Source organism: Furipterus horrens, unplaced genomic scaffold, assembly GCF_987537825.1.
Source record: "Furipterus horrens unplaced genomic scaffold, mFurHor1.1.pri manual_scaffold_5, whole genome shotgun sequence".
In the NCBI taxonomy this organism is placed as follows: Eukaryota; Metazoa; Chordata; class Mammalia; order Chiroptera; family Furipteridae; genus Furipterus; species Furipterus horrens.
Window position 1 is genome coordinate 30,926,696 of NW_028327175.1, and position 14,016 is coordinate 30,940,711.

Sequence of the window (14,016 nt, forward strand, 5' to 3'; positions counted from 1 at the left end):
TATGATGTGCCATGGTAAAGTTGAGTGGAACCGCACAAAATTGTAGCTACACTACTGTGTGATTCTTCATTTAATGACTTGACTTCTTGGAGTCTTAGTCTGTCACTCATAAAGTGGGAATCACAGTAACTGGTTTCTAAGAATAGATAGTGCAGGCTGCAGGGCGCCCAGCACCGGGTTCTTGTTCATGTGGTTCTGTGTGTGAGTGTGTGTGCCATTACAGTAGCTACAAACCCTTCAGCTTAAGTATGCACATTTTCTGGGCTGTAAAACCTTCATCTTTACAGGATTTGATGTTCTAAAAGGCCAGGCTGAGATTATCTACCTGACAAACACGCAGTGAAATAAAAATGGTACCCATCAGTTTATTGCCTCATTTAAAGAAAATATTCAAATGACTATAAAGATGAATATCCAAAATGCCCACTTGATTTTTTTATCTCCATAATTATTTCTAAGCAGAAAGAAAAGATTTGAATATAATTTTAAGCACAAACTAAGTCTTTTCTTAATTTCACATCTGGAGGAACTTAAAGTAATCTTCAGAAGAGAAATGCTTTTCTAGGTGTCTGGGAGCTGCCCACACCCTGGGGCCGGCGAGAGGGTCCCTGCGCAGGCTGCTTCAGGGACCATGTGGCAGGCATCACCAGCTCTCATATCCCAAGTATCCCTGGCTCCTTCCTTTTTGATTTACTATTTTATCTCTCTGCAGCTTGAACCCCTCCCTACAACTGAATGGTTTATACTATTTTTTCAGGGGATAAAAAAAAATCTATGGGTAATATTTCTCCAGGTTTCCTTCATGTCTGTCCAGAGGCAGAGCTAGGTCTCTTTGTCTTGCTTTTGTGGGACTAATAGATTTACAAGCTGGGGGCATAAGCTCTGTTTGCGCATTGTTGGAAGCGGTGAATCAGTGGGGACTCACCTTTTGCTTTTTGTAATGTTAAACAGTTTACATATTTCTCTCAAGTCTAATGGAGATTAATTTTGAGTGATGGGATTAGAAAGTGATTTTTATTTTCTTATTCTCCTTCCCCCAAAGTTTTTGTAATAAACATGCTTAACTTCTATAAACAGAAAATTACTTTCATTTTTTAAAAGATAGCTACTGAGGTCATGGACCTTGACCAATGATTTGTAAGTTGAATAGTCAGGATGTTTTAAAATTACACTTTGACATTGATAGTGATTAAAGGCACATTAGGGCTAATTTTGATTTCTAAGAACCTGAGAAATACAAGTAAAATACAGAAAATAGTAGTTTTATGACATTTCAGAAAATGTGTAAACTAAGGGAATAGGGAAGGACAATGTATTTTTAAAAATATATAGCAAAGTTTTAAACTTATATTGCTTTTATTTGGAGATCGACTTGTGTTTGAATGTAATATGCAAATTAAAAATATCAGTAGTGCAGAGAGATGATCTCTTTATGTTTTTTATTATGTAATAAATCACTTCTAAATTTTCCTAATAAAATTACTCATTGGACTTGTACTGTATTTAAATACAATGGCATCAAACTTTTCTTTGAGAAGTTGGGCATGCTGTGCAATGGTGTAGAGAGCCAGAAAGGGCCTGGGTCCTGGGGAAAGGAAGGAATTAGGGGCTGGGAAAACGAGGGGGCATTCTTTCTGGCCCCAAAGTTGGCAGCTTCACTTGCTTTCAGGGCCACTTTCAAATAGTCACAGGGATGTAAGGTACAGCAGATGGAACATAGTCAATAATAACATAACAACTATGTATGGTGCCAGGTGGGTGCTAGAAATATCAGGGGAACACTTTGTAAAGTATATGATTGTCTAAGTACTATGCTATACAACTGAAACCAATACAAAATGGTGTTGAATATAAACTGTAATTGGAAAATACTTAAAAAAAAAGCTGCACCAAGTAATGCATGTCAGTGATAGGAATCAGGGACTCTCAGAATACAGGATCTGAATGGTTTATTTGAATCATCTTCCATCTCCTTCCTGTGACCATTAAGCATCTGTTTTTTTTTTTAACACCTTGTAGTTTCCACATTGGTGTAGCCCAGTCTGAGTCTGGTGAGGAAAGAGATGGAAATCCCAGGACGATGAAGCGAGGGGGAGTGCCTGTGGGGGGGTGGCTAGGGAGCAGACTCCCTGTCTCAGAACTCCCTGGGAGCAAATCCTCAGCAGACAGAACGCCTGGCCCCCCAGTGCCCAGGTGGAGCCAGGGTGAGCAGGTCATAATCATTCCACCCTGTCCCTGCCAGAAAGTGCACTGTGCAGCTCTAATGTTGTTCCCATTCAACATCCACATAGGTTGTCAAAACTGGAAAAGTAAGCCAGCTCCAGTGGCGCTCTGCTCAGTTTGTTTTTATACTTTTTCTTTTCTGCTTCAGGCTCTGCATGTTCCTTTCCTCTCTAAGCCCAAAGTTCAGCTGCTGTGATGATGCGAAGCATAAAAAATAGTGCGAATAAAGGAGTGTGATTATGAGAGCGTGAAAGGCAAGTGCATGTTTATAAATGGTAAAAAGAACAATTGTCAACCCTGGTTTGCACTTCATGAGACACTGAGGAGGCTTCTGTCCATGATGACATGCATGGCCGCTAGGGAACTGAACTGATTGCTGTCTGTCCTGTTGCACGCCAACTCTGGACAGTTGGAGCTACCGCGATTCCTGCAAACTCTAGCTCTGGGCTCCACTCCCTGGGAAACAATCTATTAGGAAAACAGGAAGGTGAGGTGATGGAGGAGAAGAGTGAGAGTTTTCATGCCTAATAAACTCTGTTTCCCAGGGAGTGGACTGTGGAGGCTCCAGGCTTTCAATATGAGTACTTGGGTGTAGTTGGCTTCATCAATAAGCTAGGTTTGTTTTCTTTTTTTTTTAATGACCATCTGGGACTCATTAGTTTCAAATTTAATTTATATAGGTAGAATTATAATGGGAGTGACTTGTCTGGTGTTTGGCATTTTCTCGATTTTAAATGGTTTTTGCAAGGAAGCCATCTATCCATTGTTTCAGGCAAAACCTTTGTAAGTACTTCCTTGTGGAAGGGCTCCTCACAGGGCAGGTGGAGATGGGGTGCTTCCTGTTGGAAAAGCTGTCCCTGATGAAATGGGGTGGGAGGAAAGAGCAAGGGAGGCAGAGGAGGGAATTTCTGAACATTTGTTCAAATACTGTGGTAGGGCTGGTGGGGGTGGTGAACCCAATGAAACTGCTGAAGACTTTTTACTCATCTGTCAACTTGGCAAGTGTATTGGAAGGTTTTAAAGCAGATGACATGGAACATGCCAAAACAATCTTTCCTCCCCCGTCAGCCCTCTCTTCTCTTGCTAACTTCGTGTCTTAGCTGGCTGAAAGTCCATGATCAAGGTGCTAGCAAATTCAGTTTCTGGTGAAAGCCCTCTTCCTCGCTTATAGACAGCCACCTTCTTGCTGTGTCCTCACATAGCTTTTCCTTAGTGCATGCATGTGGAAAGAATAGGCACTCCTGTGTCTTTTGACAGGGCAATAATTCTATTCTAGGACCCCTCCGGACACATCTAACCCCAATCACCTCCTAAACACCCCACATCTAAATACCATTGGGGATTGGGCTTCAACATATGAATGGGGAGTCACAGACATTCAGTTATCCAGCAAATGGCTATGATCTCCAGGCAAACCAGAAGTCCCCAAGGCATGTGACAACTCTCACTGTGCTCCATGCTCACCTGCGCTCCCGAAATCCTAAGGTCTCCAGGTCTCTGTCTCCGGACAGCAGCACACCCTCCCTTGTTGCCCGTGGACAGTTGGACCTGATTCCCTGATACCCACCTCATACACTGCCCAGGCCTTCCCCTGGTTTCAGCCCTTGCCTGCCATCACTTGGATTGATCCACTTCTCTATGGGTGGCTGAATAAAGCTGGGACTCCTGAGAGTGGCTGAGACAGCCCTTCCTGCTATTAATACAACAGTCTCTCTTCCAAACACTTAATCTTCCTCAAACTTATTAGACCTTCAGGGTACCCTCCCTTCCATTCAGGCACCTGTTGTCTTCTGATAGTCACTCTCTTAACTGTCCTTCTCTTCCTCCATTTGGCTCCCAGCTCTTTCAGGGCCAGGCCGATCTCTGCAAATCCACCACAGGGCACTCAGAGCCTGCACCAGCTCAAAACGTGATGCTGTGGAATGAATAGCAAAACTTTCCGGTGAACAATCCATCTTAAAGGGCTTCCAACCAACATCTGAGCAGCATCCATCTCAGCAATTGCTCTGCAGAGATGTATCCAGGCACCATCCTGACTGCTGCTCACACAACAGTTCATGATGGTAGCATCTCATGTGTAAAGATTAATAACACAGTGACACATTTTAGATTCTTTATTAGGAGGTCCAGCCTTGGTTTTGGAATTCACAGGGCAGATGAGAAGGCTGCGCCTCTGATTTTCCCCTGTCTTGAGTGTGTAGGTTGGAAATGGAGTCAGTGCAGAGATACTGATGGCCTGCAGACAGGCTGGTGGCAGCAGGGACAGGGAGAGTTCATCTCAAACCCTAGTGAAAAAGAAAGAGTCCACTGAGATGAGTTAATCAGGACAATCCAGAGTGATATTATGACATGTACTTTTTTCACCTATAGAATTTGCACTCCTTTTGCAAATGCATATTTTCTTAGTCTCCCAGGATGGTTAAAAACAAATACAATTAGAAAAGGAAAAAAGGTTTTTCTATCCAAGGAACGTGTAGGGTGTCCAAACTAGATTATATTTGCAATTTTAGCTCTGGTATGACTTTTGCGTTACTGCATGTTAATTTCACCCCAAATGACATCTCAGTGTACCCTCAGTCATCTTCATGTACAGGTGGTGTTGAGAAGGGGCTCTGGGGTATTGCTGCAGCTTGGTGCTGAGATCATGGTGGCTATGAGGCTGGGGCTGGGGACCAAGAGCATCTCCAGGCAAAGCATATTCTTAAGAGAAGAGCCATGTCAAGGCACAGGTGGGGGACTGAGACGTAGCTGTTCAGGTGAGTTGAGAGAACCATAGGGTTCTGGTGTCACACCCCTGTCCACCTATGTTTGATTTTCTATTGAAGGACATTATAAGTATATGAGGTGTTTATCTTTTTATGTTCTTTATTTTCTCCTCTTCCTTCCAAACTCAGCTCTGAGTACTGTGGCAAACCAGTCAGAAAACTGTTAAGTCAAAACCACGTATGCCTTTAGGATGTAGATGGATACATAAATGTGATATTTTTCAACCTTTGCAGGTAACTCTAGCATGTCACTGGATTAAATCTGTAAGTAAAGAAACAAAACAGGTTATAGATTTATATAAATTCTAATCATAAAGCAGTTCTCAAATAGTAACATCCTTTCCAAGCTTTCATTTCAACTAGGGTGGTGAGTGCAAGGTCACAACGTCTCTAACTCCTCCTTTGAGGCTGAGTCATGAGACCTCAGGGATGACAGGTTGGGCAGCCTTGGGGCACTGCAGGCAGTGTATGTCATACGTGGAGAGCATGGTTTATCAATCAGCATGGTGCTCTTTGCATATCTGAATTCTGCACTTCAATTTGAAGCAGCTGAAATTCACTTGACACATAGTGGCAGGACCACAAGAGAGGTGAGCCTGGAAGTGTCAGAAGCCAGGACAGACTACTGTGCATCCCCGCCCACAGCGACTTGACTGTTGCTGTGAATCAGCAAAGGCAATGGAGAGGAGGAGGAGGCGTCCAACCTCCTCTTTGCATCTCCTCTACTTAATTGCCCTCCACCCCTATTCATATCCTTATACATTAGTCTAGAATTTTTCATGAGGTAATGTCTTTTGTGGCAGAGCCCAATGTTTCATATCACTTTTCATGTGTCTTGTTCAATCTCTGTTCAGGATGGAGACAATGGCAGACAGCTTCTCAGCAAGAGCCACAGCTTGCAATATTGCAGAGCAGTGAAAATGAAGTTAAAGCTTAATGTGTCTAGACAGCATATTTAAACAACCAGAAAAGAAGCACAGATACCTCTGGCTCCTAACATCAGTGCTATACGCCTTTGTGCTCTCTGCTCCAATATCCTTCTTGATTTTCCCTAAAGAGAGACATGATGTTGAGCATGCAGATACTAAGGCCTCTGTTTTCTTATTAGTGCTGCCTCTCATCAATTCACTGACGTATAAGAATCAGTATCTCGTCTATGATAACAAGGCTGTCAACAAGATTGTGCCAAAACTGTGCAAAAAAGTATTTTCCTTCTAGAACTTTCTTACCAAAGGACTTCTTTCAGTCACCTCATGACAGTCCATCCCTAAAATGCTACAAAATAGAAGGATACCTACAAAAGGGACACACACTATAGAATGAGAAGATGTTTGCTAGTACATGGTATAAAGGATAGAAAATTAACCACTTATGCAAAATAGCATGAATTAGCAGGACACATGGAGCCAGAGGATGGAAAAGTGTCATGGTTTGGGAACCTCAAAGCCAGCTGAATCAATGTCCCTGGAAAGGCATTGGGGGAAACACATTAATAAGTCAGCAGCAGGATCTATGCAGAGAGAGCCATGTTGACCTCTTTTCTGAGTATTTTTATACATGCAGAAAAAGTTTTTTCTAACTAAAACACTGAAGACAAAACTCAAAACCTACAAATGGATACACCAACCCATGGTCTTCAGTCTGACAACCCTCGTTCAGCCCATTGTTTGTCACATTCTACCTTCTATCTCTCCCTTTGCTGGCCCTCCCCACTGCCCTGACAGGGGGACATCTTTAGAAACCACAGCAGTTGAACAAAACCCTGGATTCTTAACTTTGAGAAGCAACCCAGCCAATTTGATTGAAGTTTTTCAGTAGCTGGGGACAGAGAACAACCCCAGAAATAAAAGCCTGGAGAAATTTGGGGGAATAACAAGAGAGTAATTCAGATGGTAGATAATTTCCAATCCTGTGATCAATTTTTTAATGAACATTTACATTCCCACAAACAAAACAGAGTCAAGTTGTTTTTCTTCACAGGAGAGAGATAAGAATTCAAAGGAAAATATATTATTATTCTTTGCTCATAGGACAAAACAGCACTAAACAGTCCTAACTCTCAGATTGAATTCTAAAATTTCATTTCAAGACATTTGTGAAGAATTTTGATCATCTTTTCAATAACAACTGTATATGTCATAGACGAATGGGGGGTGTAATAATGGTCTGTAACTCATTCTGTTGGGGTATTTGAAATGCTGTGTGCTCCAGCACAGGAACTCACTCTTCATTATAACAGTGTTTTGTGGAGAAACCCATAAATTCCAGTTCCAATGGAGAGGAATTCATTTTCAGTTGGAAGAACAAGCATCTCAGAGTGGTGCTGTGTATGAAATATGCTACTATTCCCCATAATTGCTATTCTCCTCTATAAGGTTTTCTAAATTGGGATGTGGGGGCTGGAGGGGTTAGATTGGGTTTTCCTGATGAAGATATATTGGTCTTCCATGGAATTAACTGCTGGTTAAGGCAAAGGCTACCTGCAAGGCAGAGTGTGCTAGTGGATAGTGTGAGACAGTCTCCACTTCCACCTAAATTTTTCTCCCTTAACAATCACACCTGAAACCATAGCCTGTTCCATCCACCTGCTCACTGCATGTGATGTTTTGCATCCTCTTAGAGCCTTATATTTGCAATTTCAGCACACATATAGCTCTCTCTCCCTTTCTTGTACATGGCAATTCATGTACATTGAAAAGAGAGCACTAGCGGGAGGCATGTCTAATGCTGTATGGGAAAAAAAAAATGAGGTTATTGCTGAAAGAGTCACTAAAGCTCGAGAAAAGAACACCTGCTTCCAAAGCAAATGGTAAATGCAAGGACTTTAGAATCAGACAGTCTGGGATTTGAATCCTTGATCAACTCTGAAGCTTCGAGACTACCTGCATTCTCAGTTTCCTTATTTGCCAGATGGAGATCAGAATACCTACCTGTCAGGGTTAGTGTGAAAATTGGACATTACAAGACAGTTTATGTACATAATGAACCAAGGTACAGTGAAACCTTTATTTTAAAAAGTTGTTTATTTAAACCACAGTTCAGAGAGCACTTATTATATTAAAGTTAGATTGAAGGGGGCATGTATTTCCAGCAACCTGATCTCCTAAATAATCTGAACATCTAATGATTAATGATAGTTGTGTAGTTGTCTGAAAGTGGCTCTGAATGATTGCATGTGTTCACTTACTAATTTCTTAGACATCTAAGAGAGGAAATTCTATCAATCCCCAGCACGTAACTGAAGTACAGAGAAGCCAAAAAACTTTCAAAACTTCAGACATCTACTAAATGGTGGGATTTGAACCAAGGCAATACTGTTTCAGAGTTCACACTACTAGCAGCTAGGCTATACTGTCTAACTTACCAACTAGGAAAGAGGTAGAAATGCTGAATATACTTTGAAATATATAAATAAAATATCAAGAAAACAAGAGAAAATCCCTTGTATAAAAATCTAAACCATTAAACACATTACTCTTCTAGAATTACTTTCAGCATTAAAAAATTACCTGTAAGGTTTCGATTCCAAGAAGCACCAACAAACAATAGGAGTCAAAAAAATGGGGAGACAGAGAAACAACCTCCCATCAAAAGGAAAGGTAGAATCCCCAGAAAGAGTGCTAAATGAAATAGAGGGGAGCGAACTATCAGATATGGAATTCAAAACATGGATTATGGAGAAGCTGAATGAGCTCAGCGGAAACTTCAAAGAACTCCAGAAAAACTACAAGGAACTCACAGAAAATTACGTGAGCATGAAAAAGGACATAGAAGCTATCAATAAGAGCCAGGAGGAAATGAAAAATACGATCTCTGAATTGAAGAACACAGTAGAAGGAATTAAAAGCAGGCTAGAGGAAGCAGAAGATCGGATCAGCGAGCTGGAGGACAACCTACACAAAAACTCCCAGACAATGCAACAAAATGAAAAAAGACTGAACAAGACTGAAGAGGTTCTAAGACAGCTGCAGGACAACATGAAACGTAATAATATCCGTATCATAGGAATTCCAGAAGGAGAAGAAGAAGAGCAAGGGATAGAAAACCTCTTTGAAAAACTAATGACAGAAAACTTTCCTAACATGATGAGAGAAAGAGTCACGCAAGTCCAGGAAGCACAGAGGGTCCCAATGAAGATGAACCCCAACAGGCCCACCTCAAGACACATCATAATTAAAATGGCAACATTCAAAGACAAAGAGAGGATCCTAAAAGCAGCAAGAGAAAAACAACTAATAACATACAAGGGTACTCCAATAAGGCTATCATCAGATTTCTCAGCAGAAACACTACAAGCCAGAAGGGAATGGCAAAAAGTATTCCAAGCAATGAAAAACAAAGGCCTACAACCTAGAATACTATACCCAGCAAAGCTCTCATTCAAAATGGAGGGTGAAATAAGGAGCTTCCAAGACAAAAGAAGGCTAAAAGAATACATCTCCACCAAACCAGCAATGCAAGAGATGCTAAAAGGTCTGCTCTAAGAAGATAAAGAAACAGAGAGAGACAGAGAAGAACACGAGTACAAAGGGGAAAAATGACAATGAATAAGTACTTATCGGTAATAACCTTAAATGTAAATGGATTAAATGCTCCAATTAAAAGACATAGAGTAGCTGAATGGATTAGAAAGAATGACCCACATATATGCTGTCTACAAGAGACCCACCTTAGAACAAAAGATCTACACAGACTGAAAGTAAAGGGATGGAAAAATGTATTCCAAGCAAATGGACATGAAAAAAAAGCCAGGGTAGCAATACTTATATCAGACAAAACAGATTTCACAGCAAAGTCCATAAAAAGAGACAAAGAAGGGCATTTCATAATACTTAAGGGAAAAATCCATCAAGAAGATATAACCAGTAACAAGGGGGGAGGGGGGAGGGAGAAAAGGGGGTAAGAAGGGGAAGTGTAAAATCAAAGAACATGTATAAATGACCCACAGACATGGGCAACTGAGTGGGGACTGAATGTGGGGGAAGGGAGGGGCAGGATACAGGGAAGCAAGAGGGGAAAAAAAAAAAAAAGAGAGACAACTGTAATGGAAAAACAAACAAATTTTTTTTAGTGGGGGAAAATGAAAATATGAAGAATGGAAATGCCAGTTCAGTGAATATTAGGACAAAGATTTTCCTTCACGTTGTATATTTTTCTCCCTATTTGATCTCTCCAGAGTTTGGCATTCTAAACAAGTAAGTAATGACTTAAGTTTCTTTGCATAGACCTAATAAGACCAGTTGTTAATAGAGGTTCCTTTTTCTGAACAAGTCTTTGACTGGAATGTCAAGCCTAAAGGAGACATGCTTGGGCTCATGTTGTTACCAAAAAGCCCTAAGGAACTGGGAATGACTTTCAAAGGTAATAAAAGCCCGCGAAATAAAAGGCCTGCTGCCATGGTTGGTTGTGCGGTCCACAGCAATCTCTCCAGGGAAGGAACGAAGGTTGTTTTCCTGAAAGATGGCTAGAAGGGACCTTAAGGCACAATGGAAAACCAGAAAGACTTGGAAAGGACAGGTGTGTACAGGCAAGGATGAATGCCAGGTATGTGGCCCAGCTTCTGTGCACTGAAGAGCAGACTGAGGGCCACCCTAAATGTTCCTTGGGTAAGTTCCAGCAAAACAGAACTAAAAATCATAAGTGATCATTTGCTGCTCTTGTTATGCTTATGCAAATGAACAGGATAAATTAAAAATGGACTTAATGTAGTCCCTTTAAAGACAAGGAGAGTAATCTTAGGGAGAAAAATCATTATTCAAGGAAAATCACAATGATCAGTGGCAGACTGTAAAGTAGGGCAGCTAACCGTCTTAAAAGTTTCTTCTCATTTAAAAAATGGTTTCACTTGAAAATTAAACCATATCTGTGATATCACCAAAGAGATTCAAGTTGCAGGCAAGTAGAATGTCAAGTGCCTTGCAACTGTATGTCTTCCCAATAAGACAGTCTTACAGATTTAGAGACTTTTTTGTTGGTTATGTTACATAAATTAACATGTGTTTTCTGTTTTCAAAGGGCATAAGCCTATGACCGCATTACCTGAGTGATTGTCTGTACGCATAAGCCTCACTTAATCCTCTCTGCAGCGCTGCCTCCGGAGACTCAACAGTTTGGCTGAACTAAATGGCTGAGTTGGTGAAGAATGGGGTGGTCTGTGGGCTTCACTTTAAAACTGAATTCTCTTTTATATCCTAATGGCTTGGACAGAAAGGGCCCAGAGGTCTGAGAGGGGGGAAACATAAACTATTTCCCTCAGCCCAAACTAAATAAAATGGGCAAAAGGGTTTTGGACAGGAGAGAAGTGCCTAGCACACCTTCCTCCAAAGAAGCCCTTTTTTTTTTTTTTTTTTTTTTTCTCCTAATGTGGAACATTGAAAAATTAATCCCTGCCTTTTGCCACCTAGTAGTTATGGATTGAATGATGCTTTTTAACCCTTTTTGCCAAATCTGTTGCCCCCAGAACACAACAAGGATGCCAGCCTGCTAAACCAAGCACGCCGTTGTCCGGAGACAGCCAACTGACCTGGAGTCTGCATGATCCTTCCCCATGTGGGAAGGCCACCCTCCCCTCCACACCCCCACTCTTATTAGGGATTTCTGGACCCAAGGGTAGGTAGGACGACGACCATGTCCAGCTTGAAGCAGCTAGAGGAGCTTGAGACCTTCGCCCATTGTCCTTTACAAGATTACAAAGGGTCTTAATATCTGAGAGGGAGGGATAGTTATTTTTTACGAACCATGGGTATGGACTTGGGGGGGGATGCTGGGGGAGGGAGATACTGGGTGGAGGGGAGTAAAGGGGGAAAAAATGGAACTACTGTAACAGCATAATCAATAAAATATATTTAAAAAAAAAATTACCTGTAAGGTTTCTTTCAATACCAAGCCTCTTCATGCATTGTATCAAATTCACATGTCCAGATGTTTTTTAAACAAAAATTTCAGGGGTGTGTCTATTTAGTTAAATGAGACCAACCTCTCAACTCAAGTTTCTGGAGGCTGATTACCAGTGTTACAGGCACTGCAGAAAGGAGTCACCCTAATGAAATAGAGAAGGTCTCAAGGAAACAAGACCTGCACCCATATCCTTTCTCATCAGGTCTCATCCTCCACAGCTCTTTTTAACACCCATTGTGACAGAGGTGTTAGTTTCTAGCACATAAGTTATCCTCTGACACTTATGCTATACTCCTATTGTGACATGGAACTAACTTTTTTTGAAACACAAATACCTTCATAAAACAATGTCATGTTAACCTTGCTTTTTGAGTCTTGGATTAAAAATTGTTTTCGGCACAACTTTTCCAGTTTCAAAAGGTTACAAAGCACTTTCATTTCTACAAGGAATAATTGTAGATGTTGATTAACATTTATTAACAAGAAAAATTTTGACGTGAACTAGAAAGTTAAAAATTATGTGCAGTAGGAGGGAGATTATGAATACAAGAGTTGGCAGCGAAAGTGTGTAGGTAGCTGTTGCTTTTCCTTCATCTTCTTTTGTATTTATATTGAATTTCTCTGATACCACAGAGAGATTTAGGCTCTGACATAATTGTGCACGTGTGCATGCACACACACACACACACACAATCTTTAATTATATTGAGAAAAAGAAAATGCATCCATATAATGATAGTTTAACTTCCTCACAAATGCAATACCATCCTGACCATTGTATGCTAATTTATAATTTGTGATTATTCAACAGGATAAATCTAGGCCCTGCCGGGAAGGAAGAACATTGGTAGCAAAATAACTATGCAGATAAATTTGCAAGCCTAAAATGCATTTCTTTAGATTGCCTCGAAGCATATTCAAATTACCCAAGTGCTTGTCAACAATTGATATATGCTAGTTAAAAGAATAAATTAAAGCTCTTTGTTCAAGTATCAACCAATGTAATTTACATTTCTTTAAAGACATTCAACAGTTCAAACATTGCATTAATTTCTCTAATGAGATCTCTCTGACTACAGTTGACTTATGCACATATAAGTACACATACTCACACCTACATGCAGGTGTATAATCTACCCAAAGGATGATTTCTCAAACTTCTCACTTGTGGTACTTACTGGTGTCAACTTGAACCACCAGCTTATCACAATTATATATATTTCACTATTATTCTAAAATTTCTCTGTCATCTTGCTTCAGGTTGAATATTGTATTTTTATTGATTGGTTATAGGACACAAGTGCTCTTTAATTTTGATTTTTTTTGACATACTGAAGAAACAAATCTCTGCTTTACTGCATACCTCAATATGTTCGGAGATTTGGATTTGACATAGTGATAAAATTTGGGAATACAATTCGGAAAAAAAAAAAAAAAGACAGTCTCATAAGAACAGGTGTATCATTGGGAAGTCCATATGTGGTTTCCAAGTGATGTAGGTGAATTTTTTCTGTAACAGGCATGTCACAGAAGACATAATAAAAAGACAAGCACATGACTCTACAAGGCAAGTTTACTTCCTACGTAATCCTGATTCTCAATTTCATGGGAATTGAATTTCTTGACATTCAGATGATTACTAAAGAATCTTTCTATGGCTGAAATTATGATCCTGCTTTTTGCATTTGCTCTTTTAAAGTAACTAAATGTTTTGGGGGATTTTCAAGGTGAAGAGAGCCTACTGAGTCATGACTTTTCACAGAAAGGAGCCAGTCAGGAGCATCCTGTGTGATAAATAAAGAACTGAGTGTGAGCACACACTGATTTGTGATTTGAAGAATAACTAGCTGTAACTCAGATGGTTAAGTTTAAAAACCAAGAAAAGTTTAAAACCTAAGGGTGTGCACAATAAGCATGAAAAGCAGAAGACAGCTGCCAATGGGACCACGGAAAAGCAAATGCTATTAAAAAAGAGAAATTCTCTGCAACTAAATGGTGCCTTCCTGGGTTACTTAGAAAGGGAAAGATTTCTGTGAGCTGAAGTAGGAATCAGAGGAAAGAATCTTTGGAAACATGTGAGCTCAGCAAAGTTCTCTTTTAGACCTTTTCAAAAAATAATGTCACAGAATGT